The 15,250-nt window shown below is 40.7% G+C and overlaps 1 long non-coding RNA gene across 2 annotated transcripts in view; it reads right to left on the bottom strand.

Annotated features, from left to right (window-relative positions):
* Window positions 1-778: 778 nt before the first annotated feature.
* Window positions 779-15,250, bottom strand: part of LOC107079955 (uncharacterized) — a 19,240-nt gene continuing 4,768 nt past the window's right edge. The window contains exon 3 of one of the 2 annotated variants that reach the window (XR_001480852.2): window positions 779-4,443. This is a non-coding gene — a long non-coding RNA (uncharacterized lncRNA). Of the gene's footprint in view, window positions 4,444-11,828; window positions 11,858-15,250 lie in introns of those variants that run through there. The other variant, XR_001480851.2, reaches the window with a different exon arrangement.

Genomic DNA, 15,250 nt, shown 5'->3' with positions numbered 1-15,250 from the left:
ACTATTTGCACTGGCCATAGATTAGCTTTAAAAACTAAGTGAAAATGCACTCACCTTCTTAATGAAACACATGTCATTTAGAACATCTATAGACAGAGGTCAAATATGTCTAAAGATGTTAAACCATAAAATTAGGAGTGTAGTTACCTTTTCATCAAACAGAACATATATATGTACATATATAGGTGTATGATTGTAACTCATAGCATTTACTTGTACAGATGTATGTAGATCCATCCATTTTCTAATGACTTTACCAGTACAGGATCATGAGTGGGCTGGAGCCTATCTCAGTAAGCAATGGGTCCAAGGCATGATACTCCATCACAGGGCACACACTCACTCACACCACGGCCAGTTTTCCCAGTAGTCAATCAACCTACCAGTATGTTTTTGGATGGGGGAGGAAACATATAAGCTCCACACAGATAGCACCCCAGAAAGTGAAGACAGGGCCTTAACACTGCAAGACAGCATTGCTAACCACCTTGCTGTCCATATGTGTATATAGAGAGGAGGAAACATATTCATAAAGAACGTAAAGAAATGTCCTGCTTGGTGGATGAGATTAGTTTTGCTTATCAGTAAATCACACAGTCAGGTAATTGGCCTGTTATTGACAGGTTTCCGGGATTTTTAGTTAAAATGTGCACACTACTGTAAAGGCTAATAAAAAAGCATTGTGTCAGACAACAGTATCTGACAGCGAACATTTTATTATTGAGTAATGGTAAATTGCATTTTTTTTATGACATGATGAATGTCCTAATATAAGAGAACTGTGTGTTAACAGACGTTGCAATAAATCCAGTGCTTTATAATTTTTCTAGTCATCAAACCAGAGAGTCCCCTGTAGTTGTTCTCCTGATGTCACAAAATGAGATTTTGGATATTATGGATATGACTTTAATTGTGAAGTTGATGGTTACACCCTTAGAGCTATAGATCTCTGCAATAAGTTCTGTTTTTACATGCTGGTGTTTTACAGCTACACACCCCTCCATGTTAAAGAGAACCACCTCCCAGCCCCATTTCTGTGAGCAGGTCCTTGCTTTTTCATGACTTCGCTATCAAAATGGTCTCAGGCTTCAACAACACTATTTTGGTCACTCAACTGGTTTGCCATTGCAAGATCGAAGTGAGGATAATTGAATAGTTGATGCCAGTGGCCTCTGCAGGAGTAAGTTCTTCCAATTCCTCAGTTGTAGGTCTCCTCCTGTACTACTGCCTCGGCATTTGTATCAACGTCTAGCCGAACTGTGTCTTTAGTATAAGGTTCACAAAAGTTTTTGGGGGCCTCAGTTGCGTTCTCTTGAAACCTGATAGCGGTACAGTAAGAATGTAGTCGATAATATGCTCGAAGTGCTAGGACTCCTGTTGAAAAGAACCTGCAGTCACATGACGCTTTACTACGGCGGCAGAGAAGAACACCGTGTTCATCTCTTTTTCATAAGGGTGCTGACGCAGAGGTATTAGATATCCAATACCGTCTTCAGCACTACTTTGTTGCGTTACAAATTACATTTAAAGTTGCAGTTTCCACTGGTTTAGCCATGTGCCTCCGTTGGCATTATTATTTTGATTTGTTCTTTTTTTATGACAGCGAGAGTCCATTTATCGCAATTAATTTGGCCAAAAATGAATGATATTGTTTTTTGTTATTAGTGATTTTAAATTGTGGAAATCGGAGTCTTTGCTGTTTTAAAACATTACGTACGGTAATTTTACATTGGTCTCGCTGCATGTTCTTCCTCATTCTCTTTCATCTTTACGTGCAAAAGAAAATAATCTGTGTCCTCCACATTTGATACGTTTTAAAATCAACAAAACATTTTGGGGATATCACATTCCGGACAGAAGTGACAGAACGGATGAACTCGTTCTCCCTTAATATGAATTATTCATTCTGCATTGGGTGTTCCGAGCTTCGCAACATCACGGGTCATTCTGGGTTGAAAGAGCTGTACAGTATATCATCCTTTACACCGTTCGTCATAAGACTGCTCAGGTTTTTAACCTAAATTAAAATGCACGAATATAAATCCCTTTTTAGCTTCCTTCTCTGGCTCCGGGCGGATTCCAGAATAGTAGTCCAAATATTTGCTGAACACCTTTAGTGCTTTGAACAGCTTGGCTGCTGACTGCATCTGTGACCTGCTAACCCTTCCACATCTACAGCACATTGTTCGTGCTGTTCGGACTGTCAGTTGTCTAAACGAGGCTCCGAACAAGAGGACACTGTGCTTTCTGCTGTGTTTCTCTAAGTCTATTGTATGATCTCTCAGATATTCTGCACTTTCAAGCCCTGTGTTGAAACCCTCTTTTATACCGCATATTTAAATCTTTACTGTTTGATTTTGTGTGTACTCGTCTCTTATGTTTGATTGTTTTATTGTACAGTGTTATGAGATGGGATTCCGTGTATGATGAAAGGTTTATTATGATTTAACATTGAGCTAGCAGCAGAGTCTCAAAGAATTTTTGCCTGGTTTATTGACAATGCACAGCTGTTTAAACTTTCAAAAAAGAAAATGTCAATGTTATTATTGCACGCCTAGTCTTAAGGGAGTCTAATGGGATCCCTATTATTGTTGTGGTTAATGAAATGTAGTTAAATGCAGATATCCGTGACGATACTTTCACTGTGTTGGACAGTGGGAACCAGTCCCAAATTTGGTGAGTCTCCTGTCGCGAGGAAAAACAACACTTTCCACTTTGTCACTGATAATGCCGTATCCAACAACAGTGAAAACAAACCGCTAATTATTTCTATAATAATGGAAATTAAAACAATACCCCCAATTCCTGTGCCTTTCCTGATAGGAAGCCACAAACAAAAAACAACAACTAAAGGAATAAAGCAAGAGTTCGTCAGGTCGTGCTTCAAGTATTAGCATGTCTTGTCAAACCTGGTGAAAGACGGAGTTTCTTAAAATAACACTGCTTGGCAGAACAACACACTGGCACAGTCAAGTCATGAACTCTCAAATCTGTATACTTACAAGTACAAGGACTTTCGGTTACATTGTCCCTTTATCATTGTGGGATTATAAGGTGCCTCAGTCCTGCAGCAGGTGGACTGTCAGTGTGTTTTGCAGGTTTGCACTGGGTGTGTTTCTGCCTTCAGCTCTTTCTATATGTCCTGTAGTTTCAGGAGTGTTTCCTTAATGCACATACTGGGCAGTAGCTGTCCTGCACGGATATCTCCCTGGAAAATAAACTTTTGGACAAGCAATCCGTTCTGCGATTTACAATGACCGTGCAATGGCAGCATTCTTGAACCTTTGGGAATTTGTCAGTATGGTGCTCTACCAGGATCATCTGAGGCAAATTAGTTCCCACTGCCACTATAAAAATGGGGATCAGCTGTTTTTCCAATTCAAACCCTTAATTTGCCTATAAAAAAATGTATCTAACTGCTAAATAGGCTAGATGGGCCTCCTGTTTCTTGTAACTGTTCTTATTCTCTTATGACATCTTTTTATTGATTCATAAATTTATTCAGTATGGCCTTTAGATTAGAATGGATTACAAAACAGTTCCATAATTTATGACAGCAATGACTGAAATCTGATAACAGTAGATGCCAAACTGATACTAAAGTAAATACGGAGGTTCAAAGTTTTGTGCAGGTGGCACAGGTGGCCCAGCCCCATGCAGGAGGTCTGGTGCTGATTGGAGGAGAGCTGTGTTCCTCACTGACAGCACCACAGACCTGCAAGCACCCAGGAGGCCACAGGGGGCGCTGTGTCACCCATGCCACCCAACCCTCTGCAGGGCTCAGATAATCGAGTGCCACCTCTTGGGGAACCCCAGTTCTTGCAACCCCAGTTGCAAGGGACATGGCCCAGGTTTGAACCTACAATGGACCTCAACCTGTCAACCATGATTGCCTAAACCGGTTCAGGCACACAGAAAAACAGAGTGGAGTTCAGCCAGGCAATGAAGTAATGAGCCATACTCTGTCAAATCTGAGGGAACACATCTCCTCCAGCTCAGTGTCTCTCTGGTCACCAAACTAGGCTCTGGTTTCTTTCAGAAACTGGGCTACGGAAGGAATAGGGATATCTTTTCCAAAGAGGTCCCTCCAGACCAGCGCAGATCAGCCTTACTTAATGCCTGAAATCTGATGGCTACAAAGTGGCAACACTGTCACTGGATCATTTTCTCAGTTCATCGCCCTCCATCCATTTTCAGTCCACTTGATCTGGTGTGGGTTCTGGAAGCTATTCACGGATTATTAATTTGTGAATGTTAGTAGTGACCTCAGTTACTGTATGTTGCCTTCTGTAATAATCCTCATTGTGAAGCACGGGGCCAGAGGATGAAGAGTTCACCCGAGGAATTTGAGGCTGGTTGTGTAGTTCGCACAAATCCCCAGAGGGCTTCACTTGAAGAAATGGGGAGTTCTCATGCTTTCCAGTTGTGTTGATTGTCTAAAACCTAAAAAAGTATTCAGATATTATAAAACACTGTAGAGTGAATGAGACAGCAATGCCTTATGCACTTTATCTTAAATGTGAACAGAAATCTCTAATCTCTTAGAATGATCTATTTTTTCCTGTGTCATTTGAGATGGAAACATGATACATAAATGTAAGGAAGCTTATGCAGCCCTTTATAAACATACTCAAATTCATGAAGCAGCATTTTTTTTAAAAACTGGATATAAATAACAGTTAAACTGTTAAATAAAGTCATTATGGATGAAAAATATTAGCAAAAGATCTGCCTATTATCAGCAGAATAGCCAAACAAAACCATATGCACTATTTCACCCTTTCTATATTTCTATTTACAAATATCATATACATTGCATAAAAATATAAACATGCTAATAGCATAATTTGTGATATACTGACAAGGAAAATGTATGACATAAAATATTAGAATAGGTAAATTAAAGAAGTGACTAAACAAAGTTGGATGCCTGAGAAACAAGACAATATTAGTACTGAATTTTAGTGCCTCTTTGTCAGTACCTCGAAAAAAAAGGTCAATGGACAAAACATCTCTCAGTGGAACAGTTACAGAATAAAAATACAGCAATGTGTAAAAAGAAATCCATTAACTTAAGCAGAGTAACCAATGGTTTTAAATAATAAGAAATTGTTTCTTTGCAAAGCATTTACAAAGGCTTAGCATCTGCAAATGGAGCACTGTGTACTGTATTTCACTGGGCAGACCGGAGGGCAAAGAATGCTTGTTTTTCATCAATTTTTCTCCTTCCTTGAAGCTGAATTAATTTATCTAAAGGTGCGTTATAGGATGGAAATGTAAAATGATGGAATGAAAGGTCTGAAGGAAATGCTGTAGGAAACAAGTATGCAGGATGTGCTGTAGTCCTGGCTCCTGATATTCATCATCACAGACGTGGGAAAGAAAAATAAATATTGCTTTTCTTCCTCTCACTTTGCCAGAAGCCACTGGACAGCAACATTAAGCCCTTACTTCAGAAATCAGCGTTCGGCTTCTGGAAAATACCAGGTTTGTTTGAAGTATCGAGAGGCTAAACAAGCCCTAGAGCCCACAAAAGCAAAAGAGCTTATCACTGATTTCAGAACACAGTCCCTCATTACTCCCACTCACAAATCTGTCTTTACCCCAGTAGAATGAAGCCTTGTTTCACGTTGTAAATAGAAAATACCAATTTCTACAAAAGAAGCCCAATATGATGTGTGTGGTATGGTGGCACAGTGGTTGGCTTTGCTACCTTATGGCACCGGGACCCTGGGTTTAATTCTGGACCCGGGGTGCTGTCTGTGTGGAGTTTGCATGTTCTCCCCAGGTTTATGTGGGTTTCCTCCAGACGCTCTGGTTTCCTCCCACAGTCCAAAGACCTGCTGGTAAGTAAACTGGCCTTGGTGTGTGTGTGTGTCTGTGTCTGTCTGCCTACCCTGAGATGGATCTTGTCCAGGGTGTCTCCTGTCTTGTTCCCGTTGCCTGCTGGGACAGGCTTCCTATACTGGATAAAACAATTCGAACACGGGTGGCCAGAAGAAGCCCAATATCTGATGTTGTAATTCTAAGACTGACCGCTGGAAGGACAGGCTTCTTTTCAGTTAACACTCTAGAAAATACTGCTTTTAAGCCCCATGATATTAATGTGATTGACTCATCGATGGAAATGTAATTATCTTAATTTCCCTAATAAATTTGTATTGGTAAGTAGACGTGCTTTGAAATATCAAGCACTACAGCGACTTATGATACAACGTCATAAGGCCACGGTGCTCTTTTTCCTCCTTGAGTAAGCTGCCAGCTGAGAGGCTCGGTATCGAGCACACGGCCTCGTTTTGTCGAGCGGGCGTGCCTCAGCCTCTATCTACCCAGAGCACAAAGAGAAAGACACAGAGATGTCCTTGGGGAGGCAATAACTCTCATGGGGTCATATGTTCCCCATGTGGGAAGACTGCTGCACTGCCTATCAGACATCTTCTTCTGTCTTTATGGATTGCTATTGTTGAGCACATTGAGCGCCTGTGGGAACGCGAGACTTGTTTGCATTGGCTCAGTAAACAGATCCATCGTGTTATAGTCATGTCAGCAAATGCCTTTCTAGAGCTGTAAAACCAAATATTTTTGTTCCCTTATTTTATAGGTGTATTAAAAACGTTCTGATTTAAAATGATTAAAATGATTTGAGAATTAGAAGGTGAACTTTTCTGCCCTGTGATGGACTGGAGTCCTGTCTTGTCCTGTTGCTTGCTGGGATATGCTCCTGCTCCCCCACGACTGTTTTGGATAAAGTGCTCAGAAAACGGGTGCATGGATTTAAGTTTGAAACTAGGGAGATCACACACCGAGAGTGAAGATGGAAAAGCTTTTTCAAGCCTTTTAAATTCTGAAAAAAAAATCACCTGGATCTATAGGTATTTTTATGCCTCTGAATTAAAAATTAAATTGCTAATTAACTTCAATTCATCTTTACTTCTATGGCCCTCACAGTGGAAAAGGGAAAATGCTCCTTTTTAAAGGTCCTTGCTCCTTTTTTTTTCTTGCTCCATTTTAAATAGGCTTTTGTCAGAGTCACCCACTCTGGCTCTGACTCTGTTTTCACCGTTCCAAGTCCCATAGCGATCACAGCAGCGACTGGAGGAGTGGTGTGCTGGCATTGACAATGCTGGAAACGCACAGACACCAGACAGGCCAGAAAGATTCCCGATGTGTGCCGAGGGCACCCCACACCACACCAGACCACCCAAACAAGTTGTAATAATGTTTCTTTATTAGCCCTATACAATTTCTTGCATTAGGAATTCATCTTTTCGCATACCCCAGCTTTTCTCCATGGAGACACAGACACACAGACAGGGAGAAGCTTGGGGTCAGAGCGCAGGGTCTGCCATTGTACAGCGCCCCTGGAGCAGCTGGGGTTAAGGGCCTTGCTCAGGGGCCCAACGGAGTAGGATTCCTCTGCCGGCCGCGGGATTTGAACCGGCAACCTTCCAGTCACAGACTCATATCCTTAGCCACAGAGCCACCGCTCTGGGGAATCCTACCCACCATTTCCTCAAGACATAGTATAGACTCTAATGAGTGAAGCTGGGGGTTCGAATATGGGCATATCTGTAAATACAGAACCCGAAGTAGCTATTGCAAGTAGTTTAATTGTTCAAGAAAGCTTCTTCAAAGAACTCGAATGTATGAAGAGTTGGAATCTTATTCTTCACACTCCCGATGAACCGAGTGACTGTCCCTCACACTTACTCCTTTATCCTTTCTACAATGTGAGCTTCCAGGTCTGCCCTTTGCGCCAGGCCTCTGAAGTCCTCAAGTGAAATCTCTGCCTTTCAAGTTAAATCCTGCTGAGCATTAAAAGTTCACAATGGTAGAAAGTTCATGTTTCCTTTAAACAAACGCCGCTTTGCAGATTTAGAAGGAGAGCAATCTAAGAGCTTTTTCCATGCTTTTTCCATGCTTTGTCAGCTCAGAACGTAGGTAATTTCAAAATTTGGGTTTACAATCATGGATAACAGAAGAAATACAAAGAATAAGCATTGTCTACCTTGGTATAAATGTCTAAGATGTCTAAATTTGGTTTGTTCATTTTTTTGACAGAGAGAAAAGCAAAGAAAACACCTGATTCCCTCCTCCTGCTGCTGTTCTCACCTCTGCACACAGCTGGAGAGAGCAAGTGACTTTGTACACACATATCTAGAGTCCGAGTTTAGAAGTTAGTGCTGACATTTTGTATCAGATCAAAAGGTTTTAGCCTTTGATACAAATTTTAAAAAACAACCTTTTCATTTTCTATTGATTCGCATTGCAAGCATTTCTGTTTATTGTAGTACAATAAATATCTGCAGACTTACACGATGGCTTATGACATACTGTGGAATACCAGTAGAAAGAAAAACATGGTACTTAAAATCTCCATGGTGCTTTGATGACCAGGGTACACCTGCAGTTGCTTACATGTGTGCTTAGCATTCTCTCAGTTCTGCTTGTGTGCTGTAAAGGGATCCTCTTTGCTCGGTTGTGTCTACTCTGCAATGAGGAATTCCACAAGGACATCACAAACTGACACATGCATAACCTCAAGGTAAGATTTCTCTTTGCAGAAAGATCAGCAGCAGTCGTTTTTTTCCAGAGCTCGTATTCATGAAATCAGCAGCAGTGAGGAACGTCAACAGTTACATCTGTACCCAAGGTGATCGGACTTCACTTTTACTTCTGAGACTTTTCCTGGCTCTTCCCTTCATCAGAAAGGAACTTGCTCCTCACAACGCAAAGGCTTTGGCATGTGTTTAATCCACTGTTCTCGTCACAGGCTGTTTATTGAAATTGTGTTAAGAAATCACAGCGAGTTAGCGTTTCCCCTAAGTAAAAAGAGTGAAGGTCATTTCGGTCTATTTTGACCTTATGGTCAGTCAGATGTTTAGAAAGCATGAAGATGTGTTTGAGGTGTTGTGTGAGTGTGTCTGTGTCAGTAGCATAATAAGACATTGCCTTTTGTAAAGTCATAGTAAGATGTGTTCTGGAATTCTATTTTTTTCTGTTTCAGGACAAAATAAGAAAATTGCTCTGTCAGCTGGCCCTGCTCTACCCATTGGTACAACATCCCTGTTTTTCATTGTGCCCCATTTGTATTCTCCAACATGATTTATTTAGGTTATGGAGGTTTAAAAAAGAAACCACTCTCAGGTGGTGGAAAGAAAAAGTGTTTTTTAAGAGCTTTCATTTGCTCTTTCACTTTAGCTGTGCATTAGAGGCACAGCTTCCTTTCTACTTACAATCTCACCTTGAACAGAACTTACTGTACATCAAATGGATATTTATATATATAGTATCCTTATACATCATTAATATACTGACCATGACTAAATCTAACTTTATTTTAAAAGGTTTAAAAGGGAATTTTAGTTTTTTTGTCTTAAGGGATTAGGGAAATTTCCGCTTTCACAGAGGTGATGTGACAGCCCTGTTGTTTGCTGTTCCACAAAATACACAGAGGGACCAAAAGACATTTTCAGAGTTGAGAAACCCCTGCTGTTACCATAATAAAATGGTAAAAGAATAAGAAAGAGATGATTCGAATTCCCAAAAAAGTATAATACCACACATTGGAGGAGATGTAAAATGTTGGCGTAAATGGAGTTTATAACAGAAGTTTGAAAGATAGCTTAGTTTCTAATTGCTGACACTTTCACTTTCCTGCATTTAAATCTTGCACCCAGGACTTTCTTTTGTGTACAGCATCTCTCTTGCATCCTCCCCGCCACCTTATCTGCACCCTTGTAGCAGCTCCCTAGCTCATTCCTCACAACATCGAGGGAGGTTTGGGCTGCCTCGTTCTCACAGCTAGACTGACATTCCCTTAGCCAGGCAAATCACACTAGAATGCACTCTGCATATCTCGTTTCTATTGCATTCATTAGGATTTAACCAAACAACTGAAACATTATTGGTACCACAGAAGAATTATATGTGCAAATTGTGCTTCTTAAAATGCTAAGTGTTTTAACTTACATCTGTTTTTCACCCAGCCAGTGCATAACAGTGGCTTTGCAAACATAATCCTGTTACCATGACTGCAGTGGCTTGCAGGCCACCTTATTGCAATTGGACCTGTTTCCTAGGAAACAAGGGTACTTAGAATGTCCAGTGGAGGGATTTGATTGGCTCTGCGTGTTGCCAGACCAAGGGTAATATTCAAATAAAATGGAAAATCACATACGTGTTTACAAGATGGTACGAAAAAGTATTTGTACACTGCATTAATAAATATGAACTGGGGCACTGGATGACTCCTTAAATATACTTTAGATAAATGAAGCTTATTTTCTAACTTACAGTATGTTTAGCAAACTTTAAAATGACTGCAATACCACTTGTAGGTCTCATATACCCGTATGCACGCAGCAGATAAGAATTCCACAAGGTCAAATGTCTTGAAAAAAATGCCTTGGGGAGTTTAAAACTAAATATTTATTCTAAGCATAGCAATTTGCTAGAAATAATGCTTATTTTTTGTTAATTTATCTACTTCTGAAAATAGGTGACTGCACTGTGTGATTTCTGTGCAGTATTCTAGATGCTCTTGACACTTTCTGGGATCCAATGAATATTCTGACTAATGGACAGAGGGAGTTCAGATTCAAGCAGTCCACCACCAAGAGTTTTTTCAGGGAAATTTGGAAGCAGATAAGAGTTCATAAGCCCAGACTTCCCTCGTGTACGATCTGGGCACCATTCCTTTACTGTTGTGTCAAACCCAGAGGAATCATTTTGAGCACAGATGGTGCAAAACGAATGACCATGCTCTTTCCTACACCTGCTGTAGTTATCTATTCTAGAGGAAAGGTAGCGTGAAGCAACCTGGGGAGCTTGACAGTCTTTGGAGAGTTATAACAAAAAGTGCATTTTAATGTATCTATTGGATCTCACTGCCTGGTAATAATATAGAAGGAAAGATACAGGGGGAGCAATTTAGGCCTTACATTGAGATTTAATTGACAGTCTAATAAAGCACTTGCAGGTAATGAGAATAGGAATGGTAAGAAACAGTCATGTGAAAGCAGAGATCTTGCATTTATATTGACTTCCCTGAATTACAAATGCTGTATTTGGCTATTAAAGTGTCACCTCTTAATAGCTATATTTTACAGAATGACTCTTCAACGGGAACATTTTTCTCAGATCCACTTATCATCTCATGCAGCCTGTCACCAAACCTACACTGCTTGCCTGTTCACCTTTCTCTTAATTGTCCATCCAGTCTTCCAATCCCTGCAGGGAGTGCACCTCAAGCCACTGTATCATCTGCAGTTCCAACAGCACATAGATGTACTGTACCACCCAGCTGGACACTGCAACATTAACCAAAGAACATTTCAGAGCTGTAAAGATCACAGATCAGTACAAGTCAGTACAGCAGTGGCTGCCATTTCCCCCCTCTCAGTTCAGACTACACCACCCTCTAGTATTTCTGTTTCTTTTCACAGGCATTCAGAGACACCTGTGCTAGAAAGAAATCGAAAGACTAATGATTAGACTGGGTTCTCACATTCCCACAGCGTTCAACCATGAAATAACCTCTTTTTAATATCCCCATTCATTTCAGATTGCTACCTTCCACACCTAATTCCACGAACTCTCACATTTCTGCCTAATTATCCCACTTTTAATTACTTTCACCTCCTTCCCTCTTCTACACACCTGAAGGTTTTGCAGCCAAAATTCTTGTTTTACTCTTTCGTTCTACCTTTTAAATAAATCTTTTTCTTCCTATATACGGTATAAGTTACATATTTTACCCGCCTTTTATAGCTCCGCGTGTATCAAATGAAAATTTCCCAGCTAAAAGGAGGATTACGTAACTTGCATTTTATTGTTCACCCTGCTTCCCACAGCCCTGTGGGGAGAAAAGAGGCCGACAAATGAGTTTTCATTTGTCATTCATTTGTCAAATGCAGAAGCAGAGATACAGAGATTTGTTTTAAAACTTGTATTCCTCCACGAGGGCATTCAAAACATTTGCCTCACTAAAAATTCACTTCCTCTGTCGCCCCCCTCGTGCTAAACCCAAAATCAAATGTAAATTACAACAGCTAGAGGATCAACAACATTCCCTTGAAATAGAGTTAAAAACTCGGAGAAAGTTAGTTTCATGCAGTACTGTACTTAAGACTTCAGGGGAGTGTCTGGCATTGAAGAAGAATGCTTTATAAACCAAACGAATAAACAACATTTTGTATTGCCTTGAACTTATTCCAGTTTCGCATGTTGGGAACGATCACTTGACATGCATACCTTAAGAAGCTGACTTTCGCAAGACCCATTTATCAAAGAGCTGTCAATTCAAGAGCTCTGTTCTTGTTTACTTGTTTATAAATGCCTAGGATTAAACACCCAATACCAAAGTTGTGATGTGAAGACATTGCATTGATTTGTGCTTATCAAGTCTTTTCAAAAACTTGATTATTTGGGAGAAGCACTTCTTATGCAAGCAGGCTAGGATTTTGTTTATGGAAGTGTATTGAGTGTTGTGTCGAGGCAGTGTAGCTGAAGAGCAAGACAAAATATGCTTTGAAGGCACTGCTTGAAAAGAGACAAGGCGCAATATGTGTTAGCACATAAAAAGAGCAGGCTTTCCTTGTTTTGTCTGTTGTTTTGGAGGCCATTCCTCATAAAGCACAGAGGAATTCCAGCTGGGTGCTCAAGATAACAACAGAAAATCCAAGGAGGATTCAAGGACTGCATCCTGCAGTGTTGGAATATTTGTGCTTGTCTGTGCTGTTGTTGACCACAGTGCTGCATTCAAAAGATCAGCTGGGAAGAAAATTACAAGGCGTCCTTCAAGTAGACTTTGTAGTTAGAACTAGGAAAACATTAAAAATCTTGTTTATTTATTCAACGTCCACCCGTGGAGCATCGATGTAGCTTCTATCGAGAATGGGAAGACTGGGGAATCCATCTTTGTTTCCCCATATTGTTGCTGGTTTGTGTCCCCCCCCCTCCTCTGCCCTCTCCAGCTGTCTGTGAAGGCCTGGTTGTGTGCTGATATACTGGCTGGTCCTTTGTCCTGCTGTCTCAGGGGATTTTCAGTACTCAAGACACAAAAAGACCCTGCTGCTAGCAATGGAGTGCTGGAAAGGGCCACATCATTAGAAATGCAAAATTGTGTCTTTATGCTGCTGGGTTAATGTGGTTACTTTTTATGTGGTGGCTGCCAAGATACACTGTACTGCACTAAACAGAGTGAAGGAGATTACAATCTGCTGGAACATTATGAATCCAGCTCTCCCTCTAAGATGTTGAAAAGCATAGATGTATTCATGAGAGCACACATCCTGTGCTTCCAGTGTAGCCAAAGGTCTTCTGTCACAGAAAACTATCAACGGGCACTACTTCTACAGGCGTCAAATGGATTTTGCTGTTATTTCCTACTTAACTATTTAAAACTTACTGAAGTAGAATTTAGATGGAAAAATTCTCTCTCTCAGCTGACACCACACCTCAGATAAGCAATTGAGACTTTCTATTTTGTCAACAGTTTTAAAACTATGTGGTTAAAATGCATCTAGTACAGTCTCAAAGTCTGCAGGGTCAAAGTTGTTTAGGGTGTAAATCAAAATTAAGTCCTGTTTTTTGTCATTTTTTAAAACAAAATGTTTCTAATTGCAGATTACCAGACTGCTTCAAGTGTGGAGGGGAAAGGAGGAGTTTGTTTATGAAGGATGGAAAAATTAGTGTGAGTCAGTCAACATGACCAGTTACCACTAATGGAAAAGAAAACAGTTTAACTAGGTCAAAATGTTTCAGGCATGTTTCTACTGTTCAGGCACTCCTGAAAAACAGATTAACCTTGGAACAAATGCTGAAATTTATGATAACTGAAAGGGACACTGCCAAATTCTAGATTTGTTTTAGGAATCTACTACGAATATACAGCACTTGGTTTTCCTGCACTTGAAGATAGTGTGCTTATAATTCCTGTACTCGATGATAGCGGTCTTATAATTTCTAGACTTGAACACAGAATGTTTATTATTCCTGTACTTGAAGATAGCATGTTTCTAATTCTTTTTCAGGGGTCATCCTGTGGAAATTTGCCTTGAAGCTCTTCTCCTGCTCAGAAGCTTGCTTTGGAGGTTGGTGGATGTTTGAACAGTGGTGCTAAAAAAAAATCTAATGCCTACACAGGACATCATACAGAATCAACCACCCATCACCAGCCCAGCAGTCATCTGCTTCACTATTAAGATGCATCATCGTAGGATCTGAGAGGATCCTTCACTTTCTGAAGCCTATTGACCTCTCTGCCTCTTTTTTAGTCACAGATACTGGGGTGGTTTTGAGGTGTGGCTCAACCCTGCTCTGCAGATAATGGGCATTTCGAAGCGTACTTGCTGCGTACCCCAGAGTTACTTTTTTATACCAGGAAGTACACAGTAAGCACCTGGGATGGATGAGAAATGTCCATCTGCAAAGCGTCCCCTCTGGTACAGTAATTCGAATTTACACAGACAGACAGATCCTGAGCTTGTAGGGAGTAAAGAGGGACTGCTGTCAGATATGATTGTCTTGCCTGGTCATCATTTTTATGGCATCCCACACCACTCCCAGAGTGATAACCAACAGAGAAGAAGCTTATGATTTACAACATCGTGATACCAGTTATAAAACTAATCTTCTTTCTCATAATCATTTACTGTCCTGCCCTGGTCTGTTTACCACACACTGCACTGTACTGTGTTGCATTTAATAGTCATGCCTTCTTTGTGATTTACTGATGGTAGAGATTAACAGCAAGGTGTGCTCTGCAAGCAGTCTCTCATGTGCTCATCAGTGGAGTTTTTATCCATTTGGGTTTTCCTCTGGATCGCTGAAACTACCTGGCCGTGAAGTGTGGTGGAAAAAAAGCAAATTCAATTCCTTCAGGACATGTGAATCCCGTCTCTGATTAAGCTCTAGCATCTCACACACACACGCACACACGCACACACGCACACACGCACACACGCACACACGCACACACGCACACACGCACACACCACTGAAGGAGCACGGCATTTTTCAACAGCTCCTTTCAAAACTCCATTCATTGTTCATATAATAGTTGCTCAGCAGAAAGGATACAACTCCATTCCGTCAAAGATGCAGATCTGTATCTGCTAGTGCTTTTTGAAGTAGGGGAGGTTTCCGAGAGCGCGTGAGATGTGTTCACAGCTTGCAGTATTGCAGCACATACAGTACACACCTCTTGTGACTTTCAAGCATTCTATTCTATTGAAGCAGGCTCAAC

The sequence above is a fragment of the Lepisosteus oculatus genome, chromosome 26 (assembly GCF_040954835.1).
Source record: "Lepisosteus oculatus isolate fLepOcu1 chromosome 26, fLepOcu1.hap2, whole genome shotgun sequence".
NCBI lineage: Eukaryota > Metazoa > Chordata > Actinopteri > Semionotiformes > Lepisosteidae > Lepisosteus > Lepisosteus oculatus.
The sequence above is the reverse complement of the archived record's forward strand: the minus strand, read 5'-3'. Positions and strand labels throughout refer to the sequence as shown.